The sequence below is a fragment of the Anser anser genome, assembly GCF_964211835.1.
Source record: "Anser anser genome assembly, chromosome: 1".
NCBI lineage: Eukaryota > Metazoa > Chordata > Aves > Anseriformes > Anatidae > Anser > Anser anser.
Window position 1 is genome coordinate 48,621,856 of NC_139720.1, and position 27,838 is coordinate 48,649,693.

At 42.4% G+C, this 27,838-nt stretch overlaps 1 protein-coding gene and 1 long non-coding RNA gene across 5 annotated transcripts in view; one reads left to right on the plus strand and one right to left on the minus strand.

Annotated features, from left to right (window-relative positions):
* Window positions 1-27,838, minus strand: part of CRADD (CARD and death domain containing adaptor protein) — a 75,925-nt gene that overhangs the window by 43,613 nt on the left and 4,474 nt on the right. The window lies entirely within an intron of this gene.
* On the plus strand, window positions 17,683-25,959 carry LOC310893119. Its single transcript, XR_014578720.1, has 2 exons — window positions 17,683-24,091; window positions 25,261-25,959. It is a non-coding gene; the product is annotated as an uncharacterized lncRNA (long non-coding RNA).

Here is a 27,838-nt window from a genome sequence, read left to right on the forward strand (position 1 = left end):
AAATACTCACAGGTGAAGAAGGACCAGTGCAGTCAGCTCTGAGGTACCGCTGAAAAATAGCCTTGAAAGATTTAAAATTACTTTATTTAATTGATGATAGGAAAAACTGTCTGTGGTTAGGACAGTGGACTGGGACTTAATAGTTCAGTTCCTGAATATGCCATAAACTTCAGGGAAACTATTCATTCTGCTGCTCAATTTGCTGGCTGTAAAAATAAAATAATCATCTTTTTTCCCTTGCCCTACATCTGGAGGCCTCCACACCTGGAGACCGTGACTGACGAGAACAACAGGGCCTGTTCTCATTTTACGTTCTCACATTACTGGGACCAGCGAGTAAATATCACAGTATGACTTTGGCTCCACTGGCTTTTTCCCAGTGTGTCAGCTTCTGGTGACTGACCAGGCTCAGCTGTAAAGTAAAACCATGCAGCAGCCTGGCGCTGAGCGACCGCAGAAGTCAACCACGCTCCCCTCCGCAGGCTGCCCCTGGTCACCGAGACCACCAGCTCTGCTACTGCTGGAGAGGGCAAGGAAGCTCCACAGTCCCAAAAGGAGGAAACAAACGGGTGAGCATAACCCCCAAGACCACGTATCTCATGCCTCTCTGGGCCCAGTGAAGAAATGAGCCTCAAGACGTGAACGGGCTTTGTGCTCTGCAAGTGCCCAGTCACGGCCCAGCCATCGCCACGCTGAGGAGCCGCCTGCCATCCGCCATGTCCTGTGACCCATTCCGTGAGAGGAACACCAAAGTAACGCTGAAATGCAGGCAGTCATCAATGACACTGGCAAGGCCCATTTTATATTAATGCAAAGACCGATGGAAAAAAATGTTGTGGCATGTATCCAGTCTGGATATAAACTAATCACCACTACTCCACACCGGGACTTCCAGTATTGTCCAAGTGTCGCGAGCTGCAGTTCGTAGGCTGATCTGTGCTGGTCTGGATCAACCTGAAAGATCAAAGCTCTGGCTTGTAAATGAATTACATGTAAATGGGAGACAATTCAATTACAACCACACTTCGTATGGTATCAAACTGCAGTCACAAACACTTGTATTAATACGCCCTTGTCTTCAAGTTCGAAGGTCATATTTAGTCATACTGTTACTCTTTAAGTAAAGAAGAAACGTACATCAACATCATTTTTAACAGCTTTTCTCTTCACAGAACATATGCTACGTGTAAAAGTCTTTTTCTGGAAACTCCAGCTTTATTCTACTTCACTACCTCCCAACAACATAACAAAAGGAAGCGGACAAAAAAAAAATGTTCTCAGTGTAAAAACCTGCTCACAGGCTTTCTCTCACAAAACCCCGCTGCAGGCCCAAAGACACTTCTATAAAAACAAGGATTACCATATTTGCATAAAAGTTGTTTCAATCCGTATTTTGTAGTAAGGCCTTTCATATTTTTCTTGCTGATTAGTACTCTTACAACCTATACTGCAACACAGAAAGCCATTTGAGCTCCTGTGAATTTCAATCTTCATTTTAAAAAAAAACAAAACACGGCACCTATGAAATAATAAGCACTATTAGTATGACACGGAACAAATTCTATCTGTCTGGAATGCAGGGAACATATTTTTATTATCTTCCTTCTGACTGCCAAGAAATTCAGCTCGGGGATGAAGCTGCAGAGTAGATGGAGTGGCTCTTTCAGCAGCTCTGGAAGACCACCAGTTTGCAGTAACTTCCACATCACAGCACATATTATTTCACATTACTGCTGAATGACTACACCAACGGCTGCAGATTAATCCTACACAGGAAAGAAATAATCAATGCTGAAAGCTGCGCCTGCCGGTATGCAGCCACTCATCTTAACACTGCTGTGGACTATTTCATGTGGGGAGACAGACAGCAGACACCGTCCTTCAGTCCTTCCGCACGTGGAGCTGCTTTGTCGTGCATCGTGCACCAACAAAAGGAAACGCTGCAGTTCTTTGTGCAAGGCTTTACGTTAAGTAACACCAAACTGACACCCTGAGGCAGTCATGTGCCAGTATTTTTCATCAGAAGCATTCCTCAGGCTAAAACAGTCCCACTGGCTGACTTCACAGTGCCAACCGTGAAAGCAAAAATGGCTCGTGTCAGCCTGCGAAGAGCCCTGGTGAAGGAGCAGGTACCAGAGGAGGGAAAGGCCAGAAAGAAAGCGCCTTCCTGTGGGCAGCTATTTCCAGAACTGGAACTTGCCCTTGGGCTTGAAGGTACCTGTTTTTATTAAATAGTCATTAGGGACTACATCCTCAGTGAGAGTATACTGGTGTCAAGTGAACAGCGTTTGGGAGACAGAAATGCATCTCATGCAACAGAATGGGGGTGGGCCACCAGTCACAATCTCCAGACATGGATGCCAGACTTCAATATGCACCTTCTCAAGTTAAGGGCGAGAAAAATCCATGAGGGGCTATGAAACGGGGAGAGACAAATTCCAGCTCACGGAGCCTCTGAACACCTGCCTGCAGGAGGAGCGTGGCATATACGCACCGCTATGGGCACATCCCGTTCTCGCAGCTTTCCCTCGGGCACTGGGCTACTGACTGCAATTGGAAATAGGTTGCTGAGACAGATGGACTTTGTTCCGGCTTTGACTGGCTATCCTTGGACTCATTTTATGTTCCTGTTTCCTCTGTTCATGCAAAAAATACACATATGACATGCTGTTTCGAAGAGTTAACACACAGCCTAAAAGAAATCGGCGACACTTCGTACAACGCTGCCAGCCCTGAACAGCTTACACACAAGGAAGACAAAACAACAGAAAAATCTGGAAATGACAGGGAGAGGAAGTTTATTTTGCAAATTCTTGACAGAGTAGCCAATTTGTTTCTCAAAGTTTGTTTCCATAATTGGTAGGGACAATGCTTCTACATTATCGAGAATTCTTTGCAGGATTCATGCACCTTTGCAGAAGGTAAATGAAGTGAGAAGCTCTGAAATTGCTACAAATCTGAGCCACACAGTAATAAGCATGTCAATGCCTTCTAAAGTCAGAACTTTTTTTTTGTTTTTTTTTTTTCTTTCTCTCACATTACTCCTCAATATTAGCTCTTCTAATACACAGTGTAAGCATAAATTGAACTTACTAATGAAATGGATGCAGTGCTCTCCCTCCCATACCAAACCCCGGAAAGATGACTTGAGAAGAAAGTCAGGGTGGTGTTTTATCTGCCACATCATGAGATTTGTCTCCCTCTGCTTATGTGGGAGTAACAGCTGTCACTGTAGAAGATTCCCAAGATACTTCGTTGATCTTGGGTAATCTCGAGAATGCCACGACATCCCACTCTGGTGTTGATTCCAGGAACTACCAATTTCACAACCATAAGCCCAAACACTGAGCGTGCCCCTACAGGACCTGCACCTACCCTGGCTTGGCAGGAGGATTCTTGAGGTTACACTGAAGACTGTTAGCTAAATTTTCTTTCCTAATCTGTATGGCACTGGAGGTGGGGCCGGGACTAAGAATGTATGATTTAGTGCAAAGCTCTTCCCTCCTGACAAACCTCTGCTCCCTCCATGTGAATCCAAGATCCTTTTGGCTTTCCCAGGGACTGCGAGAGGATACAGCTCAGCCTTTGATATTCTCCCTGTCTATACGCTGTAATGAAAAAAATCAATGACCAGAGGGAAAGCATCAATCTGTCAGGATGTTCCGTGTCACAACAAGAACAAAGCTCCTGAAAATCTCCCAAGGCAGCCAAACTGCAGCTGAAGACAGGAGAGGCTGTTGCTTACGAAGCATGTTCTTAATTTTTGCTTCTCCCTTCCTGTCGTGGGCAGAACAGTCCCAGCTCAGGAAATTTTACTTAATTTAGTTTATTGCCCATTACCACAACATTTTAATTACTCGTTCAGATATCAAGGGGAAAAAAGAAGATGTGAGCAATGAAACGCTTGGGGAAACACCTTTCCTCCCCCTTCCCCAAGCTCCAGCAGCTCTTCTCCCCGCTTCCTACTCCCGGTTCCCCTTTCCCCCGTGTGTCACACGCCCTGTGAGAGGCAGGCCAGGCAGGAGGCTGGGTGTACTGCTGGCCCTTCCTGTTCTGCCTCCCATCCTACTGCCTCTTCTCTGCCACCCCCTGCTTCACCCATGGTCGCTCTGAGAGCAGCCCCAGCCGCGGTCCCCTTCCAGGAGTCTCCTCCTGCACGTAGCTGCTGCTCCTCCTCAGGCAGGTGTGGGATGAGCACTGGGGCTGGGGGGGGGCTTTGGCACCTTGCAGATACCCCCCACGGTGCCCTGCAGCCCCTGCCACCCTGCAAATGATACCCAGTGCCCCCGAGCAACAAAACCCCAGAAGCCAGAGCTGCTCTAAGTCCAGAATTCACACCCTGAAGCCTCTTTTCGTACCAGCAAAACGAGGAAAAGCAGCAGAGGCCAAAACATGCCCTTCCCCAGCATCTCCTAAATCCTGCTAAACAGCAAGACTACAAATAAGCACGCAGCTGATGTCAGCTAGACTGTTTTTGCAAGCGACTCATTCTATTTTTTTCCAGACAAAATTACTTTTCTCTGCAAAATCCAGTTTTCCAGGTGGGTGTCTCTGGTTTGGTGGGAGGAAAGAAGAGGGAAAACGCATGGCCGGGGTTTGGGAAGGGGCAGCGAGTACATCTGCCAGGGTTGTAGCTCGCACGGCCACATCGGCAGGAGCGTGAATTTTGTGCCAGCAAAACTTTCAGGGCAATGCCTCAAAAGTATCAGCTGTAAATATTTATCTTCTGTGCTTAACAATCCTATTGCACAGAACTATTCGATGCTGATGCATGCACTGCAGGGACATGAGAAGGGGAGGAGAGTCGGTGCCCACAAGGTTGCCTGCTATGCTCCTTCTAAGGTAAATTTTCTGTAGTATGCGAGCAAGAAATCACCAGCTTTAGAGAGAACACACATTGGCGTGTTTTGTTTTCTCAAAGAAGTGTGGAATTTGAAGCCAGGTCCTTTGGCTTATCTGTTGTAAACCATGACTGCTTCTCAGCGCCACACCACTCAGTATTTCCTAGAGAAGGGATTCTGAGAAAAAGAAAGAGCCCCAGTTCCCTAGAAGCATTAAATTAACACAAGGGATCTGTAAACGAAACAGCAGAGGTTTGAAAGCCTTACCCTTTACTGTTTCCTGCTTTCTTGGAAAAATCTCAGTATTAAAACAGATTGGATTACATTACAGGGCTAGCTGCTGCTGAAGAATTTTATTTTGGGTTATAAAACACAATGTTTGCTGTTTTTCTAATTCAATTTGCTTTCACCTTCATTATGTCACACTGTTACTAAGGTTCCTGTGAGAAAATGCAGGTTATTATTGCCTGCAAACTACCCCAATTATCATCTGCTCTCACTTTGCAAAGTAATCATGGGTAGAGACTGTGTAGCAAGTATAATGCTGACCTAAAGAAGTATGTCATACTTTCAAACCCATTTACAGCTTTTGCTTTGGGCATATAAAAACTACATTAAGAACTCATCCCCCCCCCCCCCCAACCCCAAAAGCTAACATCTCTCCGAATTCAAATAAACACGGAGCACAACACTACCAAGCAGTTTACATCTCCCAATTGTAAAATGTAAACAAGGGTTCAGAAGCGATCTTGCAAACTTTGCTTTCCGGAGTTTGTGCCGTTGTAGCTGAGCTTTCGGTTGGAGTAACAACACCAGCAGCCTCGCACGGTTGCGGGATCATTTCACCACGAAGGACTGCCTGTGACTGCGGACCTATTCCCGCAGCCCTGACACAAAGACGACTCGCTTTTAATGCAGTGGGATTTTTTTTTTTTTTGCTAGGTGATAGCCACAGAATCAAGCTTCCCGGGGAGAATAAATTCTGAAGCAAATTTTATACTCACATTTAAATGTTTTAAGTAGGTGAAGTGAAAATTCTTGGCACTCCCAAATGACATCAAAGATCGAGGGAGGAAAAAAACAGAAGATTCTTGGTAGCAATATATTTAGCACCTTTCTTGGAATGTAATTGTTACTGGAAACTTTGGGGGTGTATCCACGCGCATTAACCACTCTTGCACAGTAAAGTCTGGTCTCTGAACTCATAAAAGAATTACATGATATTCTAACTACCTCAAAAGGCCTGATAATAATCATAAAATCACAACGTTCTACAATAATCCTAAAGATAAAGGGAGTAATTAATTTGCAGCTGGAAAAAAATAGGCAACTGCATATGTTACTGCAGCAACATTTTTTTCTGCATACTGCAGTGATGCTTCTCACATTGCAAGTAAGAGCAGAGTTAAAAATATAAAAGTAGCAGGCCCAGACAAGTAATTGACTTGGCCAAATTTATACACAGATGTAAAAAATTGATTTAACAATGTTTTTTCCAAGTATCCATCAGTTATGGGAAAAATGGGGGGGAGGGGGGAGCGGGGGAAGTTTACACTGAAAACAAGTGATGCAGGTCGGAACCAGGCTGCTTTTCCTGTCGTCTCTCAGTAACGTTCTTCTGCGTGGTTTAATCTTCCTACTGCCACCTGTATGCTAAAACACGGAAGTTTTAATGCAGAACATTTCATGATCCTATAGTGCTTGTAAGCAATGCTACCTCCTGAAATGGCACAGCACAGCACTATGCGTTTTGAAAAGGAATCGGGTGAGTGCAAATCTGTAGCCTCTGCCCAGCCTGGGTGCTTGGTCATCAATGTCTGTGGGCATTTTGCTTTAAAAGTAAGAGAACAACAGTGCAGCACATCAAAAGCCCCTACAAATTCCTCCTGGCACGTACTTCAGCACCGCCACCCCTATATTTAGAGAAGATGTACATCAAAACAAAACCAGAAAGCAGAGCCCCTTTTAAGTTAGGCATGAGGAAAATATAAATGAGGAGAACTAACGAAATTGACATCGGAGCCCTGAAGATTTTTAAATTATTTATTCTTGTTCTCTTTTACATACTAATGTAGTTTCTAATACCATGAGGAAAAAATAAAAAAAGATATAAAAATAATTAGTACAATATTAAGCAAATAGCTAGAGTGTAAACTGAAATATTTAGGGTGGATTGTGGTGTTGTTTTTATTTTTTCCCAGAAAGTTAAACACAAAAAGCATGGCTCAGACCTGCCTACAATTTGCAGACAACTTAAAATGACTGAACAAGAAAAGAAATTAAGGTACTATTCACCAGGATGAATTCATAGCTGAACATTCAGATCAAATAGCAAAAAGACAGTAGCTCATATAATCTTTAAATTTGTAATTTTAAAAGTCACAGAATTATAGCAATTTTGACAGCACAAGGAATAAAATTATGGTTCATACAGAAGCATTTTCTCTACCAACTTCACATGCATCTGTGAAGTTATAATAAGGTAAAAAGATACTTGCTGAAGGAAAAAAAAATAGATTTTGTTGTTCCATACACAATATTTCTGCTCAGCTCTCACTGCTTTCAGAATGATTTTCTTTGAGCTCATCTCTTTTGGAGCACATTTACCACGGACCATGAGATTTTTCTGAGTGCTACCACTTTCTGTCTCTGGACATGAGGGCTGCTCTTTATTTTAGCAGTTAAGCTCTAGCTACATAAAAAGCACAAAACATTACTGGACTAAAAAAATACTCTAGGCTGTCATAACCAATAAATGTCTAAATGTTTATAAAGCAAGCTAATGTTAAATCTGGGTGCTCCGTGTGAGCCACAAACATCCCCAATATAGTGCAATTCAAGTAGGAAGGAAACAGACCAAATTCTTCTCACTTCTACAGTGCAACCCCTACCAACTTCTGGGAAAATCCTGATTTCAGTAAAATCAGACTGATGCTAAATGAGTGCACTGAATTTTAAGGAAGTATGCATTTAAACTCTGTGTAAGGCTCTATGCCCATTTCTTCTTCATATATACATGCGTGTGGGCGTACACCTAGTTTATACATATATACATACACCTGACTTCTTCAAAAATCTTAAATATTCATCAAATATTGTGTGATAACCAGTAAGTGCTAATCTACCCACAGCCAACAACAATAACAAAACTATCCTCAGAAAAGATTTTTCTTAGGCTCTGGATACTTGCAGAAACAGTTCCACATTATTAGTATTTATAACTAAAAATCATTCCACTAGTAGATTTGTGTAAAAAATACAGACTTACTCAATATTTTGTGCAAGTCTTCAGAATAAATAATAAATATAATAATAATAATATAATAATATAAATAAATAGTGAATATGCTATAGTATAAGGTTTTTATTCAATTTTTGAGACTGATGCACTTTTTTTTTTGAAGAGGCTGTGCTAGCAAATAGCTTTTAAGAATTTACTGAATATACAAAATGTATTTATTGTGAAAATTATATGCTTGGAAGATTATACTCATGATTTAAATGCAGATGATATGGCAAAGTATTTGCTTTGAGGAGAGGGAGGGACGGAATTAGAAAAGCAAGGTCATTCTCTCTGAAATATTTAACCAATTTAGTGAACTTCCTACTCTAGATCCTATTCATGATATTCAGTATGAAAACAAGTGAACGAAGCTTGATAATAAAACCAGGGGCAGTGCTGTAGTCAGCAGTCTTGGGTGCAAATTAGTAACCTGCTTAAATGTAGGATGTGGGAGAGGTTCTCGGCTGATGGTCCACTGATTTAGCTCCGTTCAGTGGGACTGTGACAGCTTAAATGAAACCAAGGGCTAACTAACCCCACCACTTTGCTGTTCGAACAATACAACGTGATCCTTACTTTAAGGAGAAAGGGAGGGCAAGATTTCTAATGGATTTTGAATACCACCACCTGAGTTTGTGTTTTTCTTTATTTCTAAAATAGGCAGAACTCTAAAAGTCAATAATAATATCACACTGTAGATGTGGGACCGAAGTCAGTAAGACACAGTAAATTCAGTTATGGGAAACAGCTTTGAATGGTTTTAATTATATTTTCCTAGAAAGGCTTATAGAATGTTATTGATATTTGACCTGGACAGTTCTGTTTTCTATTACAAAGTACATTATATCTATACAGCACCATATATGTCTGCATTCAGCAGTCCTTAACCCTTTGCAGGCCCCGAGTGAAAGGGAAGGCAGGTGGATTTTTTTTATTTTTTAATCTGAGAAAAGCAGACGCCACCCAACCAGTCACCTGTCAAAAAGCATTAAACCTCTTCAAAGTAAAGGGCTGGTGAGGTCTGAAACACCACCGTGCTATAGCACGATGAAGAAAGAGAGCAGACTATTCATTTTGAGCACAGTATTTGTACGTTAACTACATTAGACGTCTTTTATTTTACAGTTGCCTCACTCTTCCTCCCTCCCAAAGCCGGCTCATGCATCTGGCCTCCTCCTGGAAGCCTCCGCCGTGTGCTGCTTTCAGAAGTGCTCATTCCAGCTGATCGAATCCTTTATTAAATTAGGTACCCCCATCTTGAAGTTTAAAAAAAAAAAAAAAATACAAAGCACAACACCACCAAAAAAAGCAGCCATACAGAAGGAACAAAGGACTCCAGTTTCTCAGAACTATAAATTTCAAGTCCATCTGGCCCGGCAGGGGGACAGGGCAGGAGCGCGGCAGGCGATCCAGCGGTGCCCCACGATGCTCACGAGGGCGCGATGCCGCAGGTCCCACATGCCCCAGCCGGGGGCTGCAGGAGGTGCGCGGCCACCACCACCGCCTGCCCCAAGCAGAGGGCAAAGCAGGCCAACTTCCCCGAGGCCAGGCTTTAAACGGCTCGTAGAACCGGGAATAAAACTCCCAAACCATCCTGCTTGCCTGGATCGGGCACGATTCAGAAGATCGCAGCACAAAAGCAAACAAGCACATGGATGAAATTAACAGCTTGGTATAAAGGCAAAATTATTGCAAGAGAGGAGGGTTGTGACAAGGCTAGCAGCAGCTGAACAACGTGTGTTTGGGCTCAATCTGAGCACCGACCTGAAACGTGAGGGCTGATAAACCTCAAGGAAAAGTGGGGAATCTTCAGAGATTTGGGCACTATCAGCATGCCTGCTCAGGAAAAAGGCAGGGTTTTAACGTGCTGAGGAAAGAGCAACCACCCCGCTACTGCCAGTAAGTACGTGCATACACCCACAGGGACACAGCAGCAGCCCTCCGTGCTAGTTCAGTAAGGGCAGAACCACAAACGGGTCGCACAGTGCTTGAGACGGGAATGGAAATGAGCCGAGACAGCAAGGTTCGGGTGCCTGCCTGAAGCCGAAATCAGTGTAACACAGAAAGCCCGAGCCACAAGTTTGACAGCAAATATAGGTTAGAAATACACGGGAGGAATTGGTAGAATAGGCCAGGAGAGTTGTTTCAAAGCCCTGGCATGCTGCTTGGAATGATCTTTAAAATCCATTTAAAAGAGAATATACAGTGAAAATGCAGCAAATGTTTTAAGAAAACAACCTTCTGCCCGGCGAGCGCTCTGCGGGGCTCTGCTCTGCACTAACACGAGATCAAACCGAAACCAAGGGGGCACCAACAGACAGAGGAATTTTTTTGCTTTTTTTGTCCTAAATACCAAAATAAGCTCTCTCATGCTCCACAACTTAAATGCGACCATTAACCCTAGGAAGGTAGGGAAGGAATTTTAAATGGCAGAAGTTTTACTCCTAACCCAGTAATACGGGGATCCTTTCACGTTCCTCAGAAGCTCAGAAACTAACCAGCCCAACGCTATGTGGAGGGATGGCACATCTGGGAGCGGTGTGAGGAAGCCATCTACTGAAATGTAAGCAAAAGGCTCTTAGGGTAGTTTATTGATGCTCCAGGAGGAAGTCTTTCAAGAGGCCATACGCCCATCAGTGACTATAATGATAGGAAGTAAATACGGCTATTGCGCAGGGGGAAGGGAGCCTATTGCCCTCAATCCGAGACACGATTGATCTCTGGAAGCGCGAGACGCATGGCGTTTGGGGAAGTGCACCCATCAGGCCAGAAAGTAAAACAAAACATCGATCAGACCACACAGGGGGTTTAGAGGAGAGTTGACAACAGCATGTTAGGAAACGGTCCGTGACCTACAAAACAGGCCACAAAAAGGAACAGTTAAGCCTGGGTGAGTAAGCTGAGAATTATGAATGCATGAGAGCTACGAAAGTGTCCTTTAAAGAATAAAAACCTTGCTCCCTACCAGAAGGGAATGGCGAGCCGCCTGTCCAGCAAGGCGTGAATCGAAAAGGCCATCTGAGCAGCAGCGGGACGTGACGGGCAGGTCTCCGACTGTGGCATCCCCATCCTACCCTCACCCTTGCTGCCGATCCAGCACCGACAACTCTTCTTGCCACAGGGGTAGCACTATTTGCTGCTTTGTCTGAATGCCCGGCTCAGAGTCGTGTTGCCAGACCTGCTGTTCTTAGTCGTCATGAAGAAAAAAATATATATTCTTCATGATGAAGGGGGAAGGACTTGAGAATATTGACCCTCGAGGCTAAGAAATGAAAGCCAAGCGTTACCTACACGCCATACAGTGGCCAGGCTGCAGTGACTCCCTGGGGTGCCCCAGGAGGAGAGGCCAGGATCTCACACAGGGCCTCCGGAGACCTGGCGTTTCGGGATCTTGGTTTGGCACCCAGACGAATTTAGTCATGGTCCAAATCGAGACCAAATTCCCCCATTTGAATCTCTCTTCGGCAGGCACAACTCCATGTAAACAATCAGCTAAGCCCCATTTTCTCTGGTGACATTGTTTTAAGAATGAGAACAATAAGATGGCATGTGTAACTGTGGCCCATCGCAGCCACCCTTGGGAGCGCAGCAGACAGCCACATTAGCTTTTTTACATCGGTTTTGTTATTGAGTTAAAAGGGGAAATTCTTTTTCCAAACATTTTATGGGCAGTCAGCATGTCCTGCAGAAAGATTAAAATGCACGCAGAGTAAATTACAGAATAGCTTAGGAAGTTCAAGGGCCGCAAATCACTTGGTTGAGAGATTCTGAAAAAAAAACCAACAGAGTAAAGCAGCAATGGTACCTGCTGATAGAGGAAACTGAACCATATAAAAGAGCAACTATTCCTGAAAAGCCAATTGTGTGGTGCCATTTTTTAAAGCAGTCAAGTCGAGGCAGATCATGACAATTAATGTGCCAGACGTTACCAGCAGCAAGCCTTATCTCAGTTCCAGGGGAGCAGCACAAGACAAAAACACCTGGATAACATCGTGTAGTCAAATCAAAACAGGTTAAATAAAGGAAAAATGAGGTTTTTGCAGCTACTGAAACCATGAGCTCAGCTGAACAACTACATATACTTCAGACCATTCTCTTCCAAATGCAATACAAGGTGCTGATCACAATCTGCTGAAATGCTACAAAAACTGATGTAGTTAACACAGATGTCTCCCGCGGTGAGTTATGAACGCCTGGCACACCTCGGCTTCATCCCGGTGTTAAAATCCCCTCCAGCAGTGAAAGGCGCCTTGCAAAAACACTTTGAATCTTTGGAAAATGCATCTGCTGAAACATCATGCCTCTGCGCCCCCGGGCCCAAAGGTCTTCAGTATTACACCCATCGGCTGCATCTTCTTTTATGAGTTTTAAACACATACTACTGCAAAAGCTTTAGTGCCTAAGAGTACAATGCCCATGCAAAAACCAAGGCTTTCAAGGTTTTGTTTGTTTGCTTGTTTAATTTATGTACTTTTTTATAAAAAAGGATGCCCCTGTTAGGCTTCAAGAAGCCTGAGAGTTCTGTCCCTATTGAAAAGAGCTCTCTCACTAGTCCTGGTGCCTAGGAGGAATATGAGATGTGACCTAACACTGACTCGGTTTATAGGTTCAGCTTCTCCCTGCATATTTCATAGGGCAGGTCACAGAGTAGACCTGAAATCTAGCACCTTCACCTTAAAATGTGTAATCATAAAAGTCAGCAGGTGATACGATGACTTCTACTTCATAGGTGAGTTTTTTTACATCAATTTAAATAAATTATTAATAAATTATTAATAAATTAAATTATTTTCTTCTCACTGTTTAAAGGTCCTATTGTGTATTTTTCTTTATAGATCACATTACAGTCCAACTGTTCAACCACAGAAAAAGCAAATAAACAAACAAACCCACATCATGTAAAGAACAAGTAAGCTATAAAAACACAGCCTTGCCTAGTTCCCAGAAGTTTTCTGGTTTACGAAATCTTTGATAAAAAATATATTCTACCTGTAGTTCTTGTTTCTGATGGTCCACCAGTAAACAAATACTAAGAAATGTGATGAGAAAACACAGAATGGACTGGACTGCATACATCAAGAGCACCTTTACCTTAACTTTTCATGATATTCAAAGAGTTGATTTGTGTTCAGAATCAAAAAAAAAAGACAAAACTTGAGTCTTCAACTTGTAGCAAAAAGTGTTACAACCGGCTTCACCTCCAGACAGCAGTGATCTTTTATAACTCGATTTCAAGACTTCATAATTAAACTAAACCAATTACAAGGCTTTGAAGATTAACTGAAACTCTAAAAAACAGCTGTAGACAAAATTTCTGCAAAGCAAATTTCTGCTTTTCCTCTGGCTTTTGTCATGAAGAAAACTAACCTGGAATTAAGTGCTGGTGTATTTTACAATGTAAATATAACACACACACTTTCTGTACGGGGGCAAAGCTCCAGCTGCTAAGTACTCCTTGTTCAAAGTGCAAGAAGCTTTTCTGAGAACACTGCTCAGCTGGGTGCTGCCTACAGTGTAACACTCCCAATTTGTATGGAGGAAAAGGAGAAAATGATTTAAAACAATTCTTAAGACAAGCAATTTAGCTTTCTTCTGTACCGAATATAATTCAATCATGCAGATTTTCCCCATAAGACGACGTCAAGAACAGCATCAGATTTGGCTGTTTTTCTTTTTCTTCCCAACACCGAACATTTACCAGTCAGCCTGGGTGTTTTGCAAGGTAAGAGAACCATGGTCTGCCAGTAGCACCGATTCTCTTCAACAAACTGTTTTCATCTACTTAACCACGTTAATTTCTCATAGGAAATAAACTACTTTTATGTATGTATATTCTGAATTCAAACTACCAAGAAAGGTGACCCTCTAAAAGCTGAGAACAGCTCTCAACACTTTCTCATAACCTTTGGGCAAAAACAAGCGTGGAGTTGGTAGTAGTTCTGTCAAATAACTACCTCCTCTTTGGCATTCCTAAAGCACCAACCACCTTTGTGTGCCGACGCCAATCCTTATTTTATAAATCTGGAATGAGGGGGGAAGATTATCTGATAGCACATTTCCCGTATCTTGATCCTAAATCATAGCCTGTTTTGAGTGATTGCGTTCTGCCTCCACCTCCTCTGAGGTAATCCATTTCTGTGTTCCAGACATGGCATATGCACTTTCTTCAGGTACGTGTTGCATTATCACTTTGCATAAAAATAATTATGACCGTGGTGTTAAAAGATACAACTTTGACTAGCTACTCCCAGTCAAATCAAAAGATCAAACCGAGTACTAAAAACCTATGCCTAAAAAGGCAGTCACCGAAAACCCCGGAATGAAACGCTCGTCCCTCAGCTTATGGGGCTTCTGGACATCTGTTCCTGAACACAGTTCTGACCGGCTTTCCCACCTGGGACAAGCAGCAGAGGGCTAGATGCGGGAGAAGCCATGAAAATGACTGCGTATGACAAAAAGGAAGAAAGAGAGAGACTTGCGCGTCAAGAGATTCAAAAATGTATGAACGGAGTGCCCACACAAGGCATCCCTGGCATCCCTTTCCGAAGACACGTAAGGAACTAGCAGATGCCACCTGGCACCTCTCTGTCTGGAGACAAGACAGCAAAAGGACTCCTACCCCACTGTCTGGATTCCCCAAGTGAAGCTTCCTTCTTATGGTGAAGTGGGTTTCCAGCTTGAGAGAGCCTAGAAAAGGTTAATGGTGAGTTCCTTGACTCAGTGGATATACTGAGCAACACAGTAAAACCTCAGCCATCCCTCCTTTTTCAGCTAAGACTTCATGGGTAAGGAAGCTTTCTGAGCAACTACAAGGCTTCTATAAGAAAAGGAATATTCCTAATAACATAATGGATCCCACAGATGGGAAAAAAATTCAAAGCCGATATGCCTCTACAGCTCCAAGGTGAGGCAAAGATCTGCCTGTCACAAACACTGACAAGTTCATAATGTGTGCTCTGCAAGGATAGGATAGGACTATGATTAAGTCTTGAGAAAGCCCCTTTTTCAAAACCAAGGTAACGAAATGTATAAAACATAGTATCTCATCATTGGTGAGGGTCTGCTACACAGCTGCAGCGATTTAAGGACGAAGCAGGATTCACAACTGTGCTTTAGAATTTATAGCAGCTACACTACAGTCTGGAAAAGATAAAAAGACCATGATGGCAAGGGCAAGCATGAATGTTACTACTGCAAAAGAAGGACGAACAGCTTTCGTAGTAGAAGGATAGTTTATGGTTATTTTGGCATGGACAATTTTTAACCAAGGAAGAAATGATATCCAAAACCTCAAATGTGATAGCCTACTTTGGTGCAACGAAGGAAATAAGCACATTGATAGCAGTTCCTTATGGTGAAGCAAACCAGTCAATTCTTGATACTGTCTCTCTACATTCTGTGTGCCAAGGGAATTTTGTCTGTAACCTCATGATACCAGTGGACATGGGAGCTGATAAGAAAGGACAAGAAATAATAACGGACCTACTCCAAACATCCTGACAAAGGCAGAACTTTCAATTCTAAGGAAAGGTCCTAGTAACGACTTCGCTTTTTGATCTTTAAAGAAGATGCAACAGCGATGTTCAGTTTGTTCATAGAAATGCTATTGAACTCTTCACTGGTATGTACGACCAATGTGTTTTTTGTCTCAGAATTAAATCAGCTACATGTTATCATGCTAACTTGTCTGTGAAAGGGCTGTGCATGTGGAAATAGTGCAATGAGAAGGAAAAAGCTACCCAGAATGAGGAAAAGGCACAAATGACTAGAACTAGGCAAGGACTGTCAAGAAGGGGAGTCATTTAGAATCAGGCACGCATGGAAGTGGTACAGGAACACAACTGGTGTTCCAGGAGATATTATACCCTGCTCATGTATTAGCTTACTAAATAAACCAAAGGACTTAATCTTTTCAGAGAGTAACTCTTCATTAATGGTATGGTATTGTAAAGGCTTTTCTTGATGCACAAGATTAAATTATCAGTCTGAATAACTAAATGGTGGTAGCCCTAAGGGAGGAAAATGGGCTACAGCAACGACTTGTACAGTCAATAGGAACTGAGCACTAGAAAAAGTAAAAAGCCACTCCTAAGGCATACAACAGGAGAAAAAAAATTGTTTATCAGTGCAAAGCCTATAAGCTCACAAACATCAGCTGGTGCTACATCAGAAAGCTAATTAACACCTGGCAGTACAGTCTCTTACCACCTCCCTCTCCTCAACCAGTAATACGGATGTTTTGCAACTGTGTTCCCACTCAGATGCTCCAGGATTAACAGTTATTTGGCCCCAGTTCCAGGACTTCTGGTTAGTGCAACAGTGTTCTCCAGCACTCCTGAGCCACTTGTGGAAACAGTTCACGATCATCCCACAAACAGTAACGCAAGCCAGTGATGAAGCCTTAAGAGCTCCAAACTTGTCTGGATATGTACGCCTCAGACAATGTTGCTGACAGTTTCCCAGAATGAACCCGCAAAGTAAGGACAGTAAGTACAAAAAACAGCGTCTGTTTATACATAAACCAGAGGGTTTGCAATTTTACCTGACAGCAAATTATTTAGTACAAGAAGCACTAGTAATGCTGTATCCTGAACAAATAATTCACAATTTTTCCTCAGTCCATACCAGGAAGAATCTGTTGGCCCCAAAGCAGTATTAAGATACGGACATCCCATACATTTCCTTAGTTTAGGCCTCTGAAGCTTTATGGACAAAAATACCTGATATTTGATAGCATTCAAAATGCTTAAATTGAAAAACAAAGCTCAAGAAGTATACAATGGTGAAATTCATCTTGGAGGACACAATCAAAAGGGAAGGACGCTGACATGTACACACAATCTAATGTTGAACACCCACGTGGAAGGTCTACGCGCAAAAGCAAAAGGCTAATTCTGACTTCCCTAACATTTACAGGTGATTACAGAAGACGTGCAGAGAATCTCAAGATATTACCATTGCTTGCATTACTGAGATTGATTCAAAAAAAAAAAAATCCCAAAGTGTTTTCAGCACTTATCAAAAAGGTTTTTAACAGGAAGTAGTAGTATATTTGGGCAGGTAGAACGAGAGGAGAAAAACCCAGCACACTGCTTTCTTAAGCAGAAAGTAATCCCTGTCAACAGAAATACTCCGTGATACAGAAGGAATGTTACCAAGTGCATGGGCTGTTGAGCAGTGGAAGTGAAAGCTGTTCAATCGTAAGTTCAAGGCTGTAAATCACAGTTCCTTTCTTATCTGGCTTCACAAAACAAACAAGAAGAAATCTTCTAAACCAGAGCCTGGTATGCAAAGAATTTTATAAGAGGGTGCACATACCAGAGGCACAATGAACGCTGCAGTCGACATGTAATCACACTAGGAATGCCTCTGATCAGCATTAGCCATGAAAACACCTTGTTGTGCAGCAGGCTAGTGCATGAAATGCAAGTGAACACCAGGTTTACATGCCAGTTCTTCCTGATATTAGGGAAGGTACCACACTACTGAGATTCACTTTTTCTCTAAATAATTTTACGTTTATTTTTTTTGCACTATCACAAGTCACAAATAAAAAAAATAAATAAATCCAAACAAGACACACAGTACCTCGTAATATCCCCCTGTACTCTGTGCATCCTTCAATCACAGTTGTTTTCAATCCTACAGACTCTTTACATATCGTGGCCCGATCCTGCAGACACTTAACGTAAGATTAGACACAAGTAATCCAGTCAAGGAAAGCAAGCATGCCTACATGCATTCAAGCACATAAACAAATGTCCACAAGATGAGTCTAACAAGCAAATATATTAGCTCAAGCCTCTAATTACCTATTACAATTAAACCAACTTTAGCAATACACATTTCCACTAATTGGGATATGGATGTCATGTAAAATGACCTTTCAAGTCTTTGTGTTGTGCAAAGCACCAGACCAATGCAGTGCCACACCAGTAGCTGGCCAACTTAATTTTACCTAAACCGAAGTATGGAAACAGCTTTTTAATAAAAGGGTAGACATTCGTGCCAAGCAGGTATTAGTGCGTTTTTCTTACCTATATTCCACCTACTGATCACACCGGGAGCTGAAAAAAACCTTAACGTGTAACAACTTCAAAAAGACAAGTGACGTGTATGCCTCTACAGTTTGTGTGGGGAAAGAAAGACCTCGTACTTACTTAACAAATTAACTGTACAATAATATTGCCATATAAGAGAACTAGGGTAAATGTAGAATATAAACAAGTAGTGATAAATGAAAATAGGACTCACAGTTACAGCGTCAATTCTTGTGGTGTCAGATGCAAGGCAGAAGCACGGCACTATCACCAATCCCTTTCTCCCAGGACAGGTCTGAATTATTTCACTAAAATCTGTGTACAATTTCTGGGGAAAGTTAGGTGCATTAAGAATGGCATTCATACAGGCCAGTGCGCCAGCTGAGAAGCTGCCTAAATTAGCCCATACGAAGCAAGGAGGAGAGGAACTTGAGCCCTATCCTCTCTCTTCCTGGGGCTTAGATATGTTTCTTTCAACTGCTGGGAAGTGCTTTAGTGTGATACAAATTCAAGTCTCTCTCTCGAAGTGCCACAAATTTACTGAAGTTGAAGGGCCCAGTGGTCACATGCAGCAGAGGTGTGCTCTCAAGGGAAGTGTCTTTGAGGCTAGCGACACGGCAGCCTCCCCACAGCAGGGCCATGCAAGTATTCAGCTGTTCCAGCACGGAGCCACAACACGAGGGACTGGAGGCCCCCTCCTTCAGAGGGGCCCTCTCCACAGCACCACCAGACAAAATGGAGGTATATGCTCCTTGTCCTGCCACCAGCGGCTGACGGAGGCTGCTCGGCCCCGCAGGTAGCGCAGAGAATCCCAGTGGAGGCAGCCCAGCAGGCAATGCGGCTGGAGAAACACCTCACCTTGCCACACCAAACACCTCACCTTGCCACACCACGTGCCCCAAGGCAAGCAGCCATCAAGAGGTGGGAGGCCTGGGACGTGCCCTGCGTGCTGCAGGTACTCGGTAAAAGCTGCAGCACCCAGGGGACCTGGCTGCGGGCACAGCCAGCAGCCCAGCGAGAAGGACTGAAGGCTTCCCATTCTGGGATCCGGGTGCCTGCCAAGTGCAATGCCCCCGTAATCCTGCGTTGGTTTCTACTGTGAACAGCCCGCCAGCATTTCTAGCTGTAACCTCAGGTTGCCTTCAGAACAAGCGCTTTGCAGGTGAACGTGTTAGGTCCCCGGTGAGCACATGAAACAAGGGGATTAGGAGAGCATTCTGCAACCCTGACTGCAGGAATCACCGTTCAAGGCCAGGAAGAAGAAACTAATCTCTCACGGGACGTGGCATAACTGGATCACAGAGAAATACATGACTTATTAATTAAGCAAGAGTGGAGTAAGAATGAAGAAAATATCTCTTTGAAGAGCTGAAAGAATACCGCCATCAACTCCAGTAAACAGAATCACACTGGAATAAATACTTTCTTTACACAGACCTACTAGAAAGTACTGATTTACCTTTTGTTCCAGCTTTCCTTTCTCAGCAGTTAATTGGCTGAGGATTCGCATAGCCCTGCTTAAAGGCAGCACTGGCTGCCCATTTCGGAAGCCCCAGGGCTGGCAAGGACTCCATTAACCCTTTACCTGTTTGAAGTTACGCAAAGCCCTTCCACTCAGTCACAGCACACGTACTACAGAGATCCAAAAACTGAAACAGGCTGTTCATTAAAAAGCTCAGCACATCATTAACTACAAATGAAAGGTAAGACTTTCAAAAGCATCAGCACAGGACTAAAATTGCCTTCTTTAAAGCCAAAGGGAGCTTACCCTTGACCTTGAAGGGTGGGGGGCTGGGTTAACTTTGAGCACTTTTGCAAATCCCAGGCAAGGTGGTGAAACACTAAGATTAAGAAGGCTGCCAGAAGGAGTGGTGTACTAATGGCAAATTATTCCCCTTGACCTGATGCATTAATGCTTATTTCCCGCACACACAAACTGTGTAATATAAATCAAATCAACTCCTTCTCTAAATGTAGATTGGAAGAAACACTGAAGCTTCACTTCAGTTCATAGCACTGCGAAACAGAGATGTTTATCAAACACATGTACAACTTCTTGTCGACATGTGAGGGAACACAAACCTATTTACAGACAAAGAGAGCAGGGAGAAAACTTTAAAAAGAAAATCTGAATGTATAATGGAACAATGGTTCAATGGCTAAAAAAAGCAACAAGACTGGTTTTCTGTTTACACAGACAATTGCCAAATAGATAAAAATTGGCTTTACAAGTCTTGTATACAGAATCTTAAATCTAACAAGATAAAGTGCAGCTGCATCCCTCTGAAGTTACAATGAATGCTGCTTGGTTGCTCTAATTCTTATTCACATAAACATATATGACCAAAACCAAGTGAACAAATCTGCAAAGAAAGCTTAGTTGAGTATGGCAAAGCAGGGAGGACTTTCAGATACAACCACCATAAATAATTAACTGTATCTTAGAGAAGCTTTCTGACCTTTGTCATACAAGTGACATTTCCAAGTGAGAAGGAAGTCACATCACTGCTGATCTTCTCAGTCAACAGGCAAAATGCCATAGCACATAGGGTCTGAACTAGTAATAGCTTTTCAGCTGCAGAAGTGACGTTGCTTTGAAGGACGAGACATAGTGTCAGCGTAGGGAGGAGAGCAGTGTATCCATTCCTTCAGCGGAGAGAACATTTCAGTCATCAGTGGTAAGATCACCAGTGTCCTTGATCGTCAAGTTACCGGTGGTCCTAGTCTAGTCACCAGGGCCTGGCCCATGACCTTAGAGAAGCCAGGCTTTCACTGTGAGGCACTAGTTAACATTTTTACTGACTCTGGACAGCTATGCAGCCACCGCAACACATGCAGGCTAAGGTGGGTGTGTTTGTTTTTCAGTTTCTTCTTAAAAACAGACTTAACAGTCTTATTTTATAAAAGACAATAGATTTCCCCCCACAATGGGAATACCAAGATTATACAAGCATTTCCAGAGAAAGCTCCAAGGCAATTCTGGAGGTGTAAAAATACAAGCTGGACAGCTCTGAAGGAAAATATCCATGAAGAAAAATTTTGTGAAAAGTAGTCTAATAATGCTTAAGTAGGAACTTCTCTCAGTTACTCTGAAGCAAATATTAGTGTGTGCCTATAGACATCAAGAAGCATTAATTAGTATCAACAGAATACCTATAGTGATAACATAATGCAAAAATAACAGCTACATCTTTTTTTTAAAAAAAAAAAAGTTTATAACTGGCTTTATCAAGCTGTAGAATCAGGCCCTTAGTAGGGCATTTCCCTTCTGTTCCAGAAAACAATGATTATTGTCTGCACAAAGCATTTTCAATGGTTCCCATGCCACATTCAGAGACAAGACCAACAGTGGGAAGCTGGCAATAATTAACAAAAGATTTCAAGGATCATAGAGGACTGCAGCTATGCATGGTTTTGGAAATATAAAACGCTGGCATGATTTTACCATGCCATAATGCAAGTTAAGGAGGAAAATGGACAGAGAATTGATTAATTAACTACTGACCACCACCCTTTGAGCCCAGTGGTCCAGCTTTTATCCACTTACCATGCAGTCCACCCATTCAGACCATACTTTTCCAACTGGAATGCTAGGAGACTGTGTGGAAAGCCTTGGTTAACTCAAATTAAACAAAATCTATTCCTGTCATCCACAGAGGTAGTCATTTTATCAGAAGCTCAGTTGGAAGTTCCCCTTACAGCCAAACCAACCTCCTGCCATGCCTGTATTTTTTTGTGTGCACATAGGAATGGGCTCTTTTCGTGCTTTGAAGATGTTTTCCTTGATGATCAGTCAGGTCTCCTGGGTGCTTTTGTCCCTCAGAACTTTATCCTACAGTGTTCAATCGACCAGTTTCACAAACAAGGTGAAGTCCATGATCTTTGCTCTGCTACATGCCTTCCTTACTTCTCTCGGGATCTTAAACTTCAGTGCTGCGTGGTAACTGCAGCCAAGACTGACATTAACAATCACAGCCCTAAACAGTTGCTCATCTGTGAGTAGCAAAGCCAGCAGAGCACCTCCCTTAGTCCATCTAGGCCACTCATCAATATATTGTCCCTTCTGCACTCGAAAGATCTCCTGGATTGTACTACTGTGTCACATTTCCAGTAAGTACCAGGGTGCTTAAAATTCCCTTAGAACCAGGGCCTGCAATAGAAGTGCTCTTTTAAGAAGGCTTCATAGCATATTCGGAAAACTCAATTTGGAAGAGACCTCAGGTCTCCTGTCCAACCTCATGTGCAAAGCAGGGTCAGCTTGAAATCAGGCCACGTTGCTCAGCATCCTATCCAGCTGGGTCTTGAAAACCTCCAAGGATGAAGACTGCTCATCCTCTCTGTGTCTCTGTTCCACTTCTTGACTGTCCTTACCGTGAAAAAATTTCTCCTCGTAGCCAGTCAGTACCTCCCATTTCAACTAACACCCATCATCTCTCATCTTCCCACCATGCGTTGCTGAGAAGATCCTGCCTCAGTCTTTTCTTGATAGTCTCTTTGCAGGCATTGGAAAGCTGCTATCAGGTTCCCCCAAAGCTTTCTCCTTCCAGGCTCTGCCTCCTTTTGATCAGACAGTCTAACAACAGATGCCACCACAATGCCTCCTGCTGAGCTCCGAATCTGGTCCTCACCCACACAGTCTTGACCAGCCTGTTGCCCGGACAAGAGCAAAACTCTTTCCATTCAAGACTCCTGCACAGGCTCTTCCCCTTGAACGGCAGGATGGAGAACATCGCTTAGGCTCCATCCCTTCACTCTGGATCACTGAGCCCCACAGTCATCCTCAATCTGCTGAAGTATTACTAGTGCCCACGTGAAAGAATAGCAAAGTCTGATGATTAGACAGGCCTTGGTAATTTCTCTGATATCCCAGATCTAGTCCCTGGGGAAGCAGCAAGCCTCAGAAGTCATCAGGTCTGGTCAGCAGATGGATGTCTCCATTCCCTGTTACCCATTGCTTGTTCCTAGTGGCACTGGTTATGAGTAGCTGTTGATCAGGTGCAGCTGGCCCAAACACACCTCTTGACAGAAGTCACTCCTCCTCTCCTGTTTTCAGGGCACTATACATTTTATTAAATCTTTATCATTATTAGCCTCACGTACCTGTGTTACTGAGGATGATACCAAGTATGATTATATCCTTCTGTTAACTTATATGAAAGAGACTAGACAGGAAACTACAGTTCTTATCAGCGGTGCCTATGATTTAGGCTTCTCAAAGTGAAAAACTTAAACGTAAGCAGCATAAACACAGCTGCTTATGAACACGGCAAAAAAGCAACAAAGAAAATATTCCTTAAACTATAAAAAAATAATAAAAATCTTACAGTCATATGCACATTAAAAGTGAAATATATACGCAGAACACTCTGCAGAACCAGGGAAGTTGATTACTTGTCCGTATCACGATGTATGCTGTTTATTGAGTGTGTGCGAAGACCTTTAATGCCAGACTTCACAGATCTCACTGCGGTCACGAACAAAGCCAAAGCCATAAATGTAACACCTGATTTTCAGGGGAGATGGGAATATGGAAAAGTGTTTGGGAAATTCTCCTGCAAAGATGGAACTGAATCTCTCAAGAGAACTACAGAACATTTTCTACAGCCTCCAGGCACTGGGATGTGGCACAGGGGCATTCCTTCATCTCCAGGTCAGTCCAGTGCGGCCAAGAATGCTAAGCCCATCCCTTTCCTTCATGGGAGGAAACTCCCTCTTCTGTCACTGGACTATACAAGAGAGGGGAGGGAAACAGAAGAAAGAAAAAAACACCCTCTTCTGTCCACCATTTTAGAGAGAGAAAAGGAATTTCTCAGCTGCTCTCCTATCTGACATCCAAATGGAAAAGGCAAGAGACCAGGCTGTTTCCTCATTGCATTAGAGGTGAGAGGAAGCAGGATAGGAAGAGGTCAGGAAGCAGCCAACAAAAGGTAAGAAGAGATGTTAAACTTCCCCATGTCCTAAAGCTGCTGCATTTGAATCAGAATTCTTAGAAATCTACAACCCAGCTGTGGAAAAGGACTTTGGTAAAGCTGGGGGGGAGGGGGGAAGGCTTTCTCAGCGAAAGTACTTGTTTTGCTTTCTTTTGCATTTGCATGCTTCATCCAAAGTGTTACACAACATGAAGCTTTACAGAGCTATACAAAAACATGCACTCCACATGTGGCCAGGGAAAGACCCAGTCCCACCAGAATCTGTTCAAAATAAAAAGCCTCACCCAAGTCTAACAGGATCCTAATGCAGACTGCTGAGTATTTACCACAGCAACAAAAAAAAAGAAGAAAAAGAAAAAGAAATCATGCATTAGAAAATATTCCTTGCTTGTTGCGACAAAAGAGCTTTTCCAAGATGATTCTGTAACTCCATGCCCCAAATTCACTAACGTTTGCCAGGATAGCAACGGCTGCTGCAGAATTCCACTGGCAAATGCTGTATCTCACATTTTTCTCTTTCTCAATATGCTGTGATTTCCTGTGGAGTGGAGAAATAATCTATACTCCAAAGAGGTGCAGTACTAACACTCTTAGAAGTAAATAATTTTACAGCAACATAAAGTATATATAGAAATACAATACTGAAGAAATTCCTGAGCAAAGAGATTAGAAATACACTCTGATAAACAAATGCCTTCAAAGCTTACATTATTTTACTCAGTGCAAAAAATATTGGGTAACTGTGTGCTGTTCCTAGAAAGAATGAAATTATGTTGCCAACAGCTGCAGTTTATCAGAGGAATTATAATACTATATTGAAGATTTATGCTCCTGACAAAGGCATAAAGTTATCCAAACTAGGGCAGAAAAAACAATAGTCTTCTAATGAACCAGACGCTATTTTTGTTAACTCTTACTACAGCAGAAGTTATGATCTTCAAAAACAGACGCTCACAACTGTGGTTGATCTTTACGATGATTCGTAAGTCCTGCAATAACACTATACATAGGGTGAACTGTTTTATCACAGGTTTTTAAACAAGCAAGAAACACACCCTTATCCTACTGGAATCGATTAAAGTCACAAATATTTACCTCCAAAGCACATGACTAAGTTTTCTTCCTGACATTTTTGTAACTTACAGTTATGTTTCCCCTACCTTAAGAAAAGGTTTCCTCAAGATGTGCCATCTGCCATCTGACAGGACCATACGAGACAGGACAAAAGTGACCCTAGTCTGAAGGCTGCTCGGTGCATAAAGTAAACAAGCAAGGGGAAGCAACCTTGGGTCTCTTTGCTGCACTTATATGGACAGAAGTAGCCCTACCTGCCTGCACGTCACGCTCCTGATTCCAGTGGAAACTGTTCCTCATGCTCTGCAGGATTAGGGTCTTCTGTGCTCCTCGTAACTACAGTAGCTAACAGCATATAGAACTATTATTTTTAAGTCAAACTGATATTAAGCAATAAAACTCAGGATGTCAAAGCTTTTAAGGCTCATTTATTTGCAAGCAGCCAAACAGCATACCCTGGGTTGAACCATGGGCCAATTTACAGTTACGCTTTGTGCTGTTCCGTGAACATCACACCACGTTACACAAATTGTGAATCGACAAATCCATCGCCTTAAAACAATTTGCCCAAAGCCTCACGATGAGTCAGTGGCAGCATCTTGTTTATGTCTCAGACTTTGGCTTCCATTTCATAGCTGCTCAGTCCACCAGATCATAATTGCACTGCATCACCAAAAATGTTTTTATTTATGTTCTTCTGAAAGTCCTGTTTACTTTGGTTGTTTTTGTTTGTTTGCTTGTTTTGCTTTTACTAGGGGAAGAAAATAAATTAAAAAGCTTCTTAACAATTACAGTTGTGATTTTTTTTAAAAAAACTGGGAACCGACAAACTATATTTCTCAGCTGATCCACAGAAAAGATAGAAAGCCTGATCTATTTGAACCAAATGCACAATAATCCAAAGGCCTACAGAGAAAAATCACTGTGCAAGTGCCAGAGTTTTCACGTACAGATAAAGTAATAGTATACCTGTACTGACTTTAAAAATACTACTTGTAGTCAGTAAGAAGTGAAAGACTTCAAAATAAAACCCTCCTTCAAGGAACAACTTGCCACCGGTCCTTAATCCTGCAGAAGATCTGCAAAAACTGAGAATATTTTGCTTGAGTAAACAGAATTTTAATTGAGCATAAACAAGTGAACAGCAGGCATGTGATTTCCATAAGTATGCATGATTGGAAGGAATAAAGACTTAAAAATCTGGGGCCATGAAACCAATTTCAATTTTAAAAGTCTTATGGTTTAAAAAAAGGTAGCATGTACATAGAAGGGTCTTTTCATTACAAATGGATTCTTTAAAACAAATTGCCAGTGACAAATCACCATTTATAAGAATTGTTTCCAATAAGGTAGAAGTTATCTAGCATGGCACTAAAGAATACATTTAATTTTAAGCATGCTTACTGTTTTATTAGAGCCAATGGCTTTTTCCATGCTTAAAGCCAAGCATATGCTCAAGTACTCTGGTGAGACAAAAGCTTACAAGTTTGTTGTTTAGAATGCAAAGCGAGGCTTTTTATCCCAAACCACATTTTCTTGCATGTAATCAGCCGTGATGATGTCACCATAGTTTCCAATTCATTTCAGGGCACACTCATCATTTATTAGGACCCAGATGGTGCTCTCTTTCTCTGGCTTCTAAAGAATATGCCCAAATATTAAAACAGACTTGGCTATCTGCCCCTTATCCTGTTCTTACACTCTGCATTGCCACAGTAAAAATAACAGTAACCTTTGATCTAATCTGGAAATCTTCTCTAATTTAAACACACGATTTGGCAACATCAAGTACAGTCAACCCACTCGAAACCAGAGAACCTGACATGCGTAAATACAGCACGTTAATCACAATATATCGGGAACAAGCAATCCACAAAACAGTCAAAAGAATAAAAGCAGAAACAATTTTTCTAGTAACAAAATAAGGGACCTTGACTGTACTTGATGGCTGTGTGTGTTTTTGTGGAACTGTAAGGATTATTCAACAGCTTAACTGGCAATTAACAAACACACGCTGATTTGTAAGGCAAATAAAGAGCATGACAGGATCTGTCATAACAGCAACATCTTTCAACACCAGAAGTTTGTGTTGTGCTGACAGCTCACGGTGTTTTCACCCATGGGCAGCACACAATATTTGGTCTCCAAAAAGTTCTGAAAATTATTTACCATCCCTGCAGCTGTGGAGCAAGCGTAAGGCAATCTCCACAGAGGCCCAACAGAGCGATAAGCTGTTGTGATATTCCATAAAAATGTCCTAAGGTAAAATAATGCCACATGTGTCCAGCAGATCTTGACAAAACATTCTTGAGTGCGCAGCTAATTCAGACGCAGGTGCACATGATGTTCAACAGTCCTGAGTCACACATCTTCCCAAGATTAGAGACTCATGCAAAGCACACTGACACTGGAAAAATCACACATCACGAGCATCATAATATGACCAAATCCAAATGGGGTGGGGGGAGGCTTGGAGGGGAAGGAAGGAAGGTTAGCGAGAAATAATGTTCCCAAATGAGAACTCCTTCACTATTTAACTATCATTACCTACTGCTATTTAACAACTAATGCATGCTGTAAGAAAATAGGGCAAGAAAAACGTATTTTAAGCAGTCTTCTTGACTTGAAAACAGGTCAATAATTGCATGCACGTATTGGTAAAGAACCCAC